Here is a 15,819-nt window from a genome sequence, read left to right as displayed (position 1 = left end):
TCTCTGGGTAAAGAAGTTGCTCCTGAATTCCTTATTGGATTTATTAGTGACTATCTTATATTTATGGCCTTTAGTTCTGGTCTCCCCCACAAGTGGTAACATCTTCTCTACGTTTACCCTATCAAACCCTTTCTTAATCTTAAAGACCTCTATCAGGTTACCTCTTAGCCTTCTCTTGTCTAGAGAAAAGAGCCCAGCCTGTTCAGTCTTTCCTGATAGTTGTACCTTCTCAGTTCTGGTATCGTCCTTGTAAATCTTTTTTGTACCTTCTCCAGTGCCCCTTCAGATGAATGCATTATAGAATTCCATAAATGCTCATGAGCATTTTCCCCACAACAAAAATGAGGCTAACTGGTCGATCATTCCAATTTATCAATCTTGGGATTATATTCACAATCCTTTGATAGAGTCGATGTATTTACGTGGCTCCTAATCACTCATTTGACTGAAGGTTGCAGGATGTACACCACTTGCTGCAGGTGCCCTATAGACATTCATTCCTAAATTCCTCTGTAACATATACTTTACAGGCCTCTACATATACTACAGATTTCAGAATCAAAGTGAGTGGATCTGAAAGTTGTCCAGGATGCCAGCTCCTGATTACAGCTGAGCTGTTTTCAGTGAGGGGGAGGGGAAGGAGACAGCAGGTGGAGCCTAGCACCCCTCCACAGCGAGGGGCAGTGGAAGGGTCAAGTGGGGGCTGATGGCGGCAGAGGAACATAGGGACAGGAGGAGGCCATTCAGCCCCTCAAGCCTGCTCCACCATTCAGTCAGATCATAGCTGATCTGTACCTCAACTCCATTTACCTGCCTTTGTTCCATATCACTTGATAACAACAAAAACCTATCAGTCTCAGTCTTGAAAGCTCCAGTTGACCCCCAGCATCCTCAGCCTTTTGGGGGAGAGAGTTCCAGACTTCCACGAACCTTTGTATGAAAAAATGCTTCTTGATTTCACTCCTGAACGGCCTAGCTCTAATTTTAAGATTATGTCCCCTTGTTCTTGATTTCCCCCACCAGAGGAAATAGTTTCTCTGTAACTAACCTATCAAATCCTTCCTTCATTTTAAACACTTCAATCAGATCACCCCTCAACCTTCTCAACTCAAAGGAATACAAGCCAAGTTTATGCAACCTGTCCTCATAATTACAGTAGATTCATTACCCATCCTGTCAGTAGGGAACTGTGCAGTTGAAGAGAAGAAGGGAACATATTAAAAACAAGACCATTTATTTTGGATTTGGGGGGAAAAAGTGAGGCTCATTGTGAGAAACCAATTTTCTTTCACATGTGAATATAAAATATATTTTGTGCATATCTATGAATATAGTATGGAGAATAACAAATTCCTTTGTAACTGAGCATCTGAAAGAAGCTGATATTCTATGAGGTCCCACAATGATTTTCCATCACCAACCCACTGTCATTTTGCCCATCACTCAATGACAGCAGAAATGAAGCGGTAGAAGTGGCAGAAGTTAAAATAATTCTACACAACAAGTTAAAATACTGGATGTGTGGCAGAGGTTTGCAGATAATAACTCAGTCTCGGGGGTTCATGTGACTAACAATCTGTCTGAGTTTCACTATTGTGGTTTATGACACCTCTGAACTCCTTGATTATACTACTTCATTATAATCTACTTCCACCTGTTCAGTATCATATTAAACACTAGCCCTCGAATTTGCCAGGAATGTATTGCTAATTATTCCTGTACAAACTTGTACAGGAATAATTAGCAATAATTAGACACCGCGCAACAATCGCCAAACAGGAGGGTTCCCTCCCAGTCGGGGAACACTTCAGCAGTCATGGACATTCATCCACCGACCTTCGGGTAAGCGTACTCCAAGGCGGCCTTCGAGACACACGACAACGCAAAATCGTCGAGCAGAAATTGATAGCCAAGTTCCGCACCCATGAGGACGGCCTCAACCGGGATCTTGGGTTCATGTCACGCTACACGTTACCCCACCAGCGAACAAATGTTATCTGTTTTTAATATAATGGGTCATTTGCTGGCTTTCTCTGCCTTCCGGATGTTTCTGCCTCTCTCTGTTTTTTTTCTCTGTTTTTTTTCCCTGTTTGTTTTTTTGTTGAATGTGTATTCGGGGGTTCTGCAGGTGACACCTCTCTGTCTGAACACGGTGATTGCCTTGGCAACGGGCAGTTTCAGGGGCAGTCTGTAAACACCATGTATTGTTCTATATGTATAAATGCGTAGGCTTCAAGGAGCTCCTGAACATTTACCTGAGGAAGGAGGAAGTCTCCGAAAGCTTGTGAATTTAAAATAAAATTGCTGGACTATAACTTGGTGTTGTAAAATTGTTTACAATTGTCAACCCCAGTCCATCACCGGCATCTCCACATCAAAACTTGTAGTGAGTATTGGCACGATTGGTAATCTGGCCGTACATATGTCACAAAGTGTAAATAAAACAGTGCACGTTGACAGTTAGAGCTGGCACTAACATTTACTTACAGCCACTTGGTGACATCATCCGAAGACATGACATCAGGTTCCGCATGTACTCTGACGACACCCAGCTTTACCTCACTACCACCTCTCTTGACCCCTCCCCTGCCTCTGTGGTTGTTCGCCTACCTGTCCGACATCCAGTCCTGGGTGAGCCACAATTCTCTCCAATGAAACATTGGGAAGACTGAAGCCATTGTCTTTGGCCACTGCCACAAACTCTCTTCCCTAGCCACCGATTCCATCCTATTTGACCCTGAGCTGATCTTCCAACCCCATTTCATCTGCATCACAAAGACCGCCTACTTCAACCTCCGTAACATCGTCCGTCTCTGTCCTTGTATCAACCCATTTTGCTGCTGAAACCTTCATTCATGCCTTTATTACCTCTACACACAACTATTCCAATGCTCTCCTGGTTGGCCTCCCATCTTCCACCCTCCATAAACTTAAACTAATCCAAAACTCTGCAGCCCGTATCCTAACTAGCACAAAGTCCTGTTCACCCATCACCACTGTGCTCACCCATCACCCACAGCTCACAGTGGCTCCCAGTCCGGCAACACCTTGATTTTAAAAGTCCCACAGCGTCCTGCAAAGTGCACTCCCAACCCAGAACTAATTTCCCCTGATCCTCACTGTCTCTTGATTGACACTACTGTCTGAGAGAGGAAAGTCCAGGAGCTCTGAACCAGCGAGATGTAGCTGCACTGTTTCCGCTCAGGCCCCATACGCAATCCGCTCACTGAGCAACATTTGGCCCACATAACGTGGCGAAGGGCAACATCCATCACTGAGACACATTGAGAAGCAACCCACTAGCTGACAGCTAACCGATGTGTAGCACACTCCCTTTGGGCCATCTGCGCCAAGAGATACAGGCACCAGATTGGCAGCAGGAACCACAGGAGCAGTTGGTGCTGAGACAGAGGTCCATGGGTGCCATGGTTGTCTCGCATGCCACATGGTGAGCACTCTCTGACTTGAGTACACATGAAGAATGGCTGCTTGGAAGAAGTACTGGAGGGCCCTTGGCACCCAGCTGTACACCAGCACGAGAACTGCCTGCAGAACAGGAGGGGAGGTTAGCTGAGAAAACTGGGAGAGTTTAAAAAACAGAACAAAATGAAAAGTATACATAATATTTTTTTAAAATCTCTACCCTGGATGTTATCACCTGTGCAATCTAATATCGGGAAATAATACCACAACATTCCTGGAAATGCACAGCAGGTGAACCAGGAAGAGAAAGATAGCTCGACATTTGGGAGTATTGCTACTTTATACCAGGTCTGATTTTGAGATTTGAATGATGGTTGTACAGGACTAGAGCTTTGTTCTGATGCTTTATGAAAGCATCTATACAGCAAGATTAGATTCCGGCCTTGTAATCCCTCCTGTGTTCCATGCGTATTAAAGAAAGACTTGTATTTCAGGATGTCCCAAAACACTTTACAGCCAATTAAGTACTTTTGAAGTGTAGTCATTGTTGTATTGTAGGGAAAAGCGGCAGCCAATTTGCACGTAGCAAGGTCCCACAAACAGCAATGTGATAATGACCAGATAACCTGTTGTAGTGATGTGGGTTGAGAGATAAATATTGGCTAGGACAATTCTCCCCTATTGGGGAGAACTCCCCTGCTCTTCTTCGAATAATGCCGTGGGATCTTTAACGTCCACCTGAGAGGGCAGACGGGGCCTCGGTTTAACGACACCTCCGACAGTGCAGCATTCCCTCAGTACTGCACCGGAAGTGTCAACCTGGATTCAACCTGTGCTCAAGTCCTGGATAAATAAAACACAAAATAACTCTGCCAATCAATAATATTCAAAGACACAAAGTTCAAATATTTTTAATGAGAAAACATGCAACATGCTTTCAAAAAGAATAAAAGGCAGTAAGGCTAAACCGGGTAGAGTTAGTGGCTATCGTGCAACCTGGGAATCTGTTGTATCAGAAGCAGTACGTCATTGAGAATAGCCATTCCATTCACTAAGTCCAGGCCTCCAGACCAACGTAATGACAAAGAAAAACAGCTCATTGTGACATGCAGCACAAAGTTCAGTAGAGAATTAAAACACCTAAAATCCAAGATAGAAAGCAGCAGCAGGGACTCACCAAAAGGCAGTCATCACTGTCGAGTGAATCTGGCAGCCATGAAAATTGCCATTCACATCTTTACGTAGCTTTATTAGGAGGATTGCTCGTGTATCTCGTTTAAAGCCCTTGGATACCTATCAAGTATTGGATTAAAGGGCTTATAGAATGAATTATAGGCATCAAAGCACTGGGCAAAGAAAAGAACGAGCGGTCAGTTTTTCTATAAATAACTTTAAACTGTTCATTCTGTTTTAAATGAACAGTAATTGTATTTTCTCAGACAGTTTCTTGTTTTTGAGGTTACTGGTCTCTTAAAATATTGAGTCTTTTGAGTACGGATAACATGGAAAAATTAGGTATCTATCACAACATTATTCCCACAGTAACCACATTAAATCTGCAAACCATGTCATTTATCACAAAGATTGAATGTTACTTATGCTGCAGCCGGCAGTGTGTGGAAACATTGGGGAGCTTTGATCGACAATCCTAATATTTAACAGGTTTAATTTTCACCTCCTGTTTTACAGCCACCTATAAATCGCTGCTGAGGTGTGTACAAGAACGACCTGTTTTGGGGAAGGGAGGGCCTCATGCTGACCCTCCCTCCCTCCCTCCCGAAGGACAGGTCCTGCTCTCCTGCTGACCCTCCCTTCCTCCCAAAGGACAGGTCCTGCCCTCCGTTCCACATCTTCCACAAAGCATTGTCAAGGAATGGAACTCAGCGTGGGGCATTTCAGGAGCGTTCCCAATGCCATGGTCTGTGCCCTTACGCCACTCTGACAGACTATTATACATTACATCGTTAGCTCTTGGAGGTTTCAGCTCACCTCAAATTCACTCACCTCAAACCACAAGTGTACAAATGTGCAAGGACTCATGGTGAACATGCACCTTTGTCACTACTGCCCAATTCTTTATTTTCAGTTTTTCTACTGTATACAATTTTGACTTTATTTGGATACTACGCATGGAACATAGGAGGGATTACAAAGCTGGAATCTGTCAACTGTGGCTCAGTGGGTAGCACTCTCGCCTCTGAGGCAGAAGGTTGTGGGTTCAAGTCCAACTCCAAAGACTTGAGCATATAATCTAGGCTGACACACCAGTGCAGTACTGAGGGAGTGCTGCACTGTTCGAGGTGCCGTCTTTCGGATGAGACGTTAAGCCAAGGCCCCGTCTGCCCTCTCAGGTGATGTCCTGGCCAATGTTTATCCCTTAACCAACATCACTAAAACAGATTGCAGTGTGCATAAATTGGTTGCAGCGTTTCCTACATTAAAACAGTGGCTACACTTCAAAAGTACTTCATTGGTTGTAGAGCGTTTTAGGATGTCCTGAGGTTGTGAAAGACGCTATATAAATGCAAGTTTGTTCTTCCTTTTTCCTTGGTCATAAAAAAGAAAGAAATACTTGCATTTATACAATACTTTATGTCATTAAACTATCCCAAAGCACTTTCTACAATGAATTACTTTTGGAATGCAATGACTCACTTTGTCAGCAAGATACGCCATGTACGAGTTCATGCCCCATGGGATTGCTCACAGGGCTGAGTCCTTGTGGGGCAGGATCTTGTCCAGTGATTGGTTGGATACCTTGCTTAAATAAGGAACCCAGGTGTAAGTGCAACTTACCTGGGAGATGGTGAGGGCTTTCATCTCTTCACTGAAGCCATTTCACCTGCTTGTTTCTGATCGTGGAATACAATCTCTCAAAGAATTTCTGGAGACTGGGAATTGGCGAGCTGCCATTTTTAGGCCTTGAGCTCCTGCTACACCTACTTTCCTAGTGCCAAGGCCTTCTTTCACACTTGTACTGTCTGGAACACTCTCTCTCTTCCTCCTTCTGCCCATTCCAGCTACATTTCTCTCTACTACAGCCTCCCTCCACAGCCCAAGTTGGAGCCTCAAGATCAAAGAGGTGAGGCAGCAGGAATGGAACCTGGAGTCTTGGAAGTGATAGAGAACAGGGCACAGGCTTGCCTCGACTGGGAGCACAGCCAGAACACTAGGAGTGGGCCCCACCTGTGCTGAGAGCAGAGTACTCAGAAAAGTGCGACATGAAGTCATTGCTGGAGGGAAGAAGTGAGCTAGAAGCAAGCTTGCCCTGCAGACAGGAGTACATTGTCTGACATGGGAGTCAAAGGACGGCAAATGGACACCTCATCTCAGATACGACTGGTTCCGACTGAGCAAATGTTTAGCAGTAAGCAAACAGAAGAGCATACCCACAACCAGTCAAAGCCAAGTGGTCACATGGCATCCACGATTGAGGCAGCTACCCAGCTAACTCAAAATGAACAGAATATTTAATCCAATCAATTTTTACATATATAAAATATTATGTTTCGCATATAGTGAGCACTTCCCGGAGGTATCACACTTACACCCCAACACACTTGCTCCCTGTCAGAGCCTAGTTGTAATGAGATATTGTATTGTCTGACTCCCTGTGAGCAATACCATGGGGTACGTGTGCATGCGTGCGATAGTGATATGAATTCCCCATGGCAATATTCACAGTGACTTGGAAAATAAACTATTTTATAATGATGAGTGTTATGCTATTTAACATACAATGTATTACAAAATAGTTGATGATCTGTTGCATTAGTCACAGGCCAAAAAAAATCTTTCTTCTTGTAGCTGGCCAATTCTCATTTGTAGTTTTTTTTTGACACAGTCCCTCTATTTGTCATTCTATTTGTCTTCCAATCTTTCTCTCTCTCTTTTTCTCTCTGGCTGTCTCATTATGGTGTATTTTTCTCTGCTTTTGTCAACTTTGTTTCTCTTTTTAAATTTCTCATCCCCTCTGTCTCCTTGCTCTTCAATGTCTCTGACATACTCAATATAAAAGCCTTACCTTTATTAAAGAACACATTATCAGAGGGGTTTTGCAACATTTATTTGGGGTAAGGGAAGTTTCTGAAGACTGGAAAGACTCAGGAGATTGGTGGTTTGGTGAGGGGTCTATGGGCATTTGGGGATGAAGTTAAGACACTACAGGGGAATGTAAGCCTGAAAGTACTGGTGGAAACTGGGGTGAAGGAGCAGTGGCAGTTTCTCAGGAGTTGGAGTGGTGGGTTCGAGTGAGGTGGGCTAGGTATGGGAGTGCCAGAGTAGGGAAGGGTGACTATGTTATGGGAGCACTGAGGGAGGGGGTGGGCTGGAAGAACAGATGGGGCATGGGACCACTGAGAGGGGAAATGGGGGATGAGAACACAGAGGGGATAGATGGAATGGTGAGCACTTGGATGTGTGGCTGAAAACAGTCCAGAACACATTCTTGGGCCTTGAGTACAGGGCAAGGTCACAACTTGGCCAGTTCTGAGAGCAGATCAAAGGAGCTGGCTGGGAGGATAATAGAGTACAGCACTGGAGTGCAGTAGAGAGCGGGGGTGAAGTGAGTCAGAGTGGGAGAGAAGGGGTGGAATTAATGCGTGGCCACTATCTTTTGGGGATAGGGGACTGAGCTAGCCTAAACCTGGTGACTCAAAAATATTGAGAGGAAAAGCCCAGCTGGAAGCATCAGGAAAAGAAGCAAAACTCAAGCCCCAGGTCCTGAGAGAGAGAGAGTAAGCCGAGGGGGACAAAACTTATTGGACAGATATCTGGCATGATTTGCGATTAAGTATTGTTGGTAGCTGAATTAAGTTTTCATGTGTTTCTTACATTTAAAAAGCACCATTTATAATTTATCTGGTTGTCCAGCTGAGGAAATAACAAAGTCGGTGAAAGAAATCAGGAAAAATTGTACAAACCATTTGATTGGTTCATTTTGTAGTAGTTGCTGGTTCCTGAATGGTAGCTTTGAGAAATATTTGAGCTATTTAGTTGGCTGGTATTGTGTGGATTGGTGGTTCGTGATTGGCCGCTTTTCCTACCTATCTATCCTTGAGCAACTCAGCAGACTGGTTATTTGAGTGAATCAGATGAGTGCATTGCATACTCTGCATGTGAGACAATCCTGCTACATACTGGGGATGTGCACTATATGTAAGACTTTTTATTACCGAGATATCTGTTTTTGCAATACTCTAGAATTATCCATCATATACAGGTTCAGTCTTATATTGTAAAATACAAAGGAAACTCAGTGCAGAAAATTAATTTGTGTGAGACAAAGTTGTTTTCAATAACCATCAAACAATGACTTGTGTGTAATCAGTAGACCCTACCATTTTGTAAGGTGCACATGGGGTGCATTTAAGAACTGTGGCGAACCAGCTACAAAAGGGACCTGCTATATCACCAAAATATTATCAGGCAGCAGGTAATTCAAGTATAAATAACCTTTACAACATCCAGAGTTTAGTGCCATTTTAAAAACTTCCATCTTCAGCACCCAGGGGTAATTTTCGAAGTACGTCCTGGCAGTGGAATTCTTGCCCCTGATTTTCCAAACATGGATTTCAATTTTGTGAAATTTAGGTCCCCATGTCAACATAAATCACTCTGGCACAGGTGTAGTATTCAGTTCCTAAAAGCTCCATCACAAAGGGTTTTACTCTATAATCTAATACCTGGGATATACTCTGAAGAAAACACTGGCCACTGCTGGCAAATCATCAGTTTGGTCAAAGCCACCACTTGGGCTGTCTGACAACACAAATTTCCAAGCCTGTCACAAACTCGTCCATCGTACTATCGTACTTCCTGCTGATGGATGCTATACCGTTTGTTGAAGCTCCCACATGTTCCTCCGTGAGCCCTATAGAGTAAATTCAGTGAGACTGAACTGCCGACACAGAGCCTTGTTTGGCAGCAGTGCGTCACAGATAGTTCACTTACCATTAAGCTGATTTTGCATCCCATGCTCCCACCCAGCAAAGCTCCAAGCCAAGAACTGCAATAACCCTTATATCTGCAGTACTTTAAAAGTGCATGCCTTTCTGTTTCAAGTAGCCATCAAGGGGCAGTACATCATGTCCAACACCACTGTAGGGGAGAAGGCCATTCCCAACCACACCAGGACGAGTCTTTTCTCATGCCAGCTTTCCTTGTGAGCTATTTACATGAGATTTCCAAATGGTACCAATTGTTGCTGAACTTTTGTTTTTTTTTAATGTGCACAGTTGGAACTGGCTTGAAATTGCCCAAAATTATTTCTTGTAAAAGAAAGAACTTGTATTTATAAAGCACCTTTCACGACCTCAAGATGTCCCAAAGTGCTTTACAACCAATGAAGTAGTTTTGAAGTCTAGCCACTGTTGTAAAGTAGGAAACGCAGCAGCCAATTTGCGCACAAGGTCCCACAAACATCAATAAGATAACCTGTTTCAGTAATGTTGGTTGATGGATAAATATTAGCCAAGACAAGAACTCTTCCTCCAATAGTACCTCGGGATCTTTTATGTCCGCCTAAGAGGGTGGACAGAGCCTCGGTTTAACGTTTAATCCGAAAGACGGCACCTCTGACAGTGCAGCATTCCCTCAGTACTGCACTGGCAGCCTAGATTATGTTCTTATGTCTCTGGAGTGGGGCACAACCTTCTGACTGAGAAGCGAGTGTGCTACCCACTGAGCCATGGCTCACACCACGTCGGATCCTTATAACTGATAAAGAGAAGAGATTTTCATCCCATCATTTCATTCACCAACTTATAGCACTTTTCTACCTGTCACTGTTTGGAGTATTTCTGATGAACACATAAAGGTTACAAGATTTTTGCTGCTGTGCATCACAGTATTCTCACAGCTACCGGATCTCTGATGTAATCCAACCCTAACCCCAATGCAGGATTGCATGAGGTTCGCTACTCCGATAAGGTCCGAGGTTTGTACGTTGTTGTTATTCCCATGCAGGTACGCAGGTGGTAATGAGGTGATATCCTGGAGAAAAGAAACACTGACCAGAAACTGGTTCAGATTTTGCAGAGGCTTTGTGCATAGTGCAGTGACAGTGTGGTCAGACAGGATCAAAAACCGCTGCTGTAAAACGTGTTATTGAAACCAGAAGGACATTAATATACATTTATTGTACAAAGTTTCACTGGATCACTTCCATCTAACTAATTAAAACTGGGACTACTTGTTAACCTCATTTGTCCAGTTCATTGTTCTAATCAATTTTCAGTTTAGGTTAAATAAATCCATTCACACCAATATTAAAAATATAATCAGTTCACATAGGAATATAGGAACAGGAGTAGGCCATTCAGCCCCTCGAGCCTGCTCCGCCATTTGATAAGATCATGGCTGATCTGTGATCTAACTCCATATAACTGCCTTTGGCCCATATCCCTTAATACCTTTGGTTGCCAAAAAGCTATCTCATTTAAATTTAGCATTTGAGCTAGTATCAATTGCCGTTTACGGAAGAGAGTTCCAAACTTCTACCACCCTTTGTGTGTAGAAATGTTTTCTAATCTCACTCCTGAAAGGTCTGGCTCTAATTTTTAGACTGTGCCCCCTACTCCTAAAATCCCCAACCAGCGGAAATAGTTTCTCTCTATCCACCCTATCTGTTCCCCTTAATATCTTATAAATTTCAATCAGAATCACCCCTTAACCTTCGAAACTCTAGAGAATACAACCCCAATTTGTGTAATCTCTCCTCGTAACTTAACCCTTGAAGTCCGGGTATCATTCTAGTAAACCTACGCTGCACTACCTCCAAGGCCAATATGTCCTTCCGAAGGTGCGATGCCCAGAACTGCTCACAGTACTCCAGGTGCGGTCTAACCAGATATAAAGGCCAGCATTCCATTAGCCTTCTTGATTATTTTCTGCACCTGTTCATGACACTTCAATGATCTATGTACCTGAACCCCTAAGTCCCTTTGGACATCCACTGTTTTTAACTTTTTACCATTTAGAAAGTACCCTGTTATATCGTTTTTTGATCCAAAGTGGATGACCTCACATTTGTTTACATTGAATTCCATTTGCCACAGTTTTGCCCATTCACCTAATCTATCAATATGGCTTTGTAATTTTATGTTTTTATCTCTACTGCTTACAATGCCACCAATCTTTGTGTCATCGGCAAACTTAGATATGAGACTTTCTATGCCTTCATCTAAGTCGTTAATAAATATTGTGAATAATTGAGACCCCAAGAGAGATCCCTGCGGGACTCCACTAATCACATCCTGCCAATGTGAGCACCTACCCATTATCACTACTCTCTGTCGCCTTTCGCTCAGCCAATTTCCTAACCAAGTCCGTACTTTTCCCTCGATTCCATGGGCTTCTATCTTAGCTAACAGTCTCTTACGTGGAACTTTATCAAATGCCCTCTGGAAGTCCATATAAATAACATCATATTTTTAATTTATTTATACAACGCTGAACATTAGGACGTGTTTGTGGTTTGTGCACATCTAACCATAATCTTGTTTGAGGTATAAAGGTACAACAAATCTAATTTGCAAATATTAATGCTGATTCGTACAGTGCTCTGGAGTGTCTGCACGTTTGGCTCTTTCTGATCCACGTCACTGGAGGCAGATGCGCTGAGGTAGGGAAAAATAAGGGGCTGAGTCACCCGCACTTCTTTGCTGTCGCTCAAGTGCAGCAAGGTTTGGGGAGCAAGACACCTCCCTGCCTTTCCCAATGGGATGGGAGGAATTATGGCGAAAGTGGCGGGGGGGAGCACGTCAAAAATGGGGGAAATGAAAAAGTAGATCTACTGTGAGTAAATGTCAGTGAATGAACTGAAGGAAAGGCGAAATATAAAAATTACTTAAGTGGAGTCGACCCAGTATTAACCCTTTCGGACTGATGGCTTCAGTATTTGCTCGCTATCCCCGTGGAGATGCTGTGTTTTTTTCTTAACCTGCTAAGAACTATTTGGAGTTTGGTTTAATATTTCCAAGTTCTTTTTGTGGAACACGATATGTTAAATTTATACGATTTATATTTGCTAGATGATTGGGAAAAGATGCTTTTACGTCTGGGAGGGTTTTTTTGTTATCGGGGGGAAATCACGTCCACAGGAACACTTTGCTGATCTGCGGTTCAGGCATGAGACTATTCAGCAGTGACATACAAGAAGTCCCAGGACCGAGGGCAGTAGCACAGGCACAGTCTGATCTCCGAGCAAGCTCAACAATTATCCAAACAATGCTTTCCTCTCGTGATCTTTATTCTTTTGTTACTCAAACCCTATTTTCCTTTCTAACTTCCTGTTGACCAGAGCATAATCATTTATGTTCAACTTGGGATCAGCAAAACTCCCAGCCGATGATTGTGGCTGCTGAGGTTACTCTTTGCGCGCATTAATGGATACGGGATCTTGGCATCTAGCTGTGAAACTTTATCTGCTCAAGTCATATCAATTCGTACAGAGTTTGCCTAATCCCCCCCCCCCCCCCCACTTTACTGGGAAAGGATCAAGCGCTGCATATTTTTTTTAAAAAAAGTCAACAAAATTCAGACGGCCGCAGTTCAGCTGGTGCTAGCAAAGCGACAGGTTGTTGCAGTTAAACATGTCCATTCTGATCAGCGTCTTGTCGAGCTGAGTTGTAGCTGGGAGGCAGCTCCAGTTCCCAGGATCACAGAAACACCAAGGTTTTTGCAGCTTTTTAAATTAGATGAAAAATGCTTTTGGAGAAGTGTCTTAAAAAGGTGTCCTGTTGTTCTAAAAATGACCACAAATCATTAGGGACATGTGTTCATCTTTAGTACGTGTCTCAATCTCAGGAACTCTGCACCCGGAACTGCCGCAGTAGAAATACGACCCATCTCGTAGACAGATTGGGAGTAATCTGCATGTGAGGGAAGATGTTTAAAATGTTACCGAGACCAGCTAGCGTGCACTTTCAGACTGAACACTTTAGGTTCAATCTGCAGGACTTTCTTTTATCGGCAGATTGAATCTAGTTATGTGGGTAGTGAATTCTTCCCCTTTCACTAAAATTACTTACTCCATATTTATTGTTTTATTGTTTGAAAATGGTCTCCACAGTTTATTCCTCACAAAGATCACTGATCTGTACGGTTCATAGAGTTAGGCTGCTTTTATGATAAAACACTGTTGTCCGTGTCACGTCACTGGAGTTAGCGACCTGAGCCCAAATTGCTGTACAAAACCAACTCATGCACACCTGTGCTGAAATTAACATTTGTAGAAAGACCGGCTGGAATCAGCGACATATACTGACGCACATTGTCACAAACATTAAACAGGGCTCCTCGGAGTGTTCAGTATATAAACAGACTGTGTGGTGTGGTACTGAGCCAAATAGAACAGAAGGGATCCCAAGTTTAGTCCCTGACCTGTGCCAGTGCAGTGATGGGGGCATCATAGTTTGCCTGAGTGTCAGGTAAAAGAAATCAGGTGGGAACTGGATCAAGCTCAGCTGTGTTGCCCTACATGATGCAATAGTTTGCTGATAGTCACTATCTAGAATCACACTGGAAGAATCGTCACTTGTTGAGGCATGGAAGGGTTGTCAACATCAGTAGAATCATTCCCTAGCAAGAGTCTCCAGCTTCACAGCAGGGAGAGGGATTGGGGGGTGGGGGGGGGGAGTGGTCTGCAGAGAGTACAAAACAAACTCGGGCAGCTCACTGTACCAACACTCAGATTTAAAGGATCGACGAGAGCTGATTAGGACCATCAGCTTTTTTCATTGATTTAAAAAATCTTGCCAGCACTCACAGGCATCGAGTACACAAGCGTGAAGTTCTGTCTTCCCAAAACATGACCCTCACAGTCTCCATCTTTTAGCAGTGATCCGAATGGGAAGCCATGCTTATACTCCTGGTTTGCATTGCTGTAAAAATGGGATGACCACAGGTAAAAGGCATGTTGCTTACCCATGTATTGAAGCTGTGTCCCAGTTAACCCCTTCCTCCACTGCAGAGCTGATTGCTAGATATACCCCAGTATGTTTGGCAAAATCAAAATAAATGCCATTTAAACTTACAGCAAGATGAAAGCTTTGCATTAAAAGCCTGTGGGGCTTTGGCACATTAATATAAATCTGATACTTCAAAAGGTGGGATGACCCCTAAGGTTCCATGTTTAAGAATTTCCCACTGACTTTTACAGATTCTAATACAATTTTTTTAACTTGCTGTTTGATTCGTACAAAACCAGTAGTGGTGTAATTTTTGTTATGAACTGATTTACTTGATGTTGTGATTTCTAAACCATGGATCATCTTTCTAAATCAATCACTACTTAACTCATTTCTTCTCTCTGTCCAATTTCATAGCCGTGTAAATTATCCAAGACTCTGAGATGAAATATTTTTCCATTATGCAAGTTAAGAACATAATTGGAATCCTATGCCCACTGAAGAGCCCACTGTGGTACTGAGCCATCCAAACTAGGAAGGTCCAGGCCTCAGCCCTGGCTAGGGGTTGTCCTGGAGTCTCTAAGAATTGAAGATTAATCTCCAGGACACTGCAGGGAGCAACCCAGGAGAAAAATCATAGGAGCATTAGAAAAATAAATATTTTCTTTCAACACTTATTTATTAGTTATAAAAATATTGGAGATGGAGAAGAAAAGGCTGTTTGACTGAGAGTCAAGAATCATCATAATGAAGAGCTTGTTCGCTTTCCAATTGGCTGGGATGGCATTCTGCCGAGATGATGGACATGTCGGGCAACCAATGGCGGGAACTTGGGGGAGGGGCAGTTGGAGGGAGGAGGTCATGCAATGAAAGCTCCAGGAATACATCCAGCCAGATTTGGCAACCCCGAGCCTGGGCTGTGCTGAACTAACTGGAATCACTCGGGGGTTAGTGTGTAGAACACTGGGGCCAGATTTGCCTCTTCAGGTCCCTGCTGGGCTTGGTGTGCCGGAGGTGTGCTGAGTCTGTGAGGGGAGGAGGGGACCCTACTCCGGGTCATTTGTCGTAAAATAAACCATATTTATACCTCATTTATAATTTTCTGCATGAAAGCATTCAGTCTGAGTTAATACAATAATATGGGAATCAACAAAATACAGGGGTGAATGACCCCGTTGATCTCCCTCCAGATCTCTCTGTGCCGCCCTGCACCAGCTGCTATGTGAATCAGAATGACATGGTTCGTTTCTTTGCTGATTTTCCCCTTTCCTCCCTCCCATTCATACACCATTTCCCTGGAGAAATCTCTTGCTTAAATGATTCCTGTAGGCTGCAACCAGCAACTTGTCTTCTCTGAAATCACGGGGAGGAATCCCCTTTATACCTATTCTAGGCCAGTACATTCCGGGATTAATATTAGTGTTTTAGATCCTTTACAGAGGCCCCAAAAATCCATGGTGGGGGTGGGGTGGAGAACATCCCAGCA

At 43.4% G+C, this 15,819-nt stretch overlaps 1 protein-coding gene across 3 annotated transcripts in view; it reads left to right on the top strand.

Moving 5' to 3' along the window:
* bbs9 (Bardet-Biedl syndrome 9) overlaps positions 1-15,819 on the top strand; it is a 439,766-nt gene that overhangs the window by 314,757 nt on the left and 109,190 nt on the right. The window lies entirely within an intron of this gene.

This window comes from Heptranchias perlo, chromosome 3 (genome assembly GCF_035084215.1).
Source record: "Heptranchias perlo isolate sHepPer1 chromosome 3, sHepPer1.hap1, whole genome shotgun sequence".
NCBI lineage: Eukaryota > Metazoa > Chordata > Chondrichthyes > Hexanchiformes > Hexanchidae > Heptranchias > Heptranchias perlo.
Note: the sequence above shows the minus strand (reverse complement) of the source record. Positions and strands in the feature narration are given on the sequence as shown.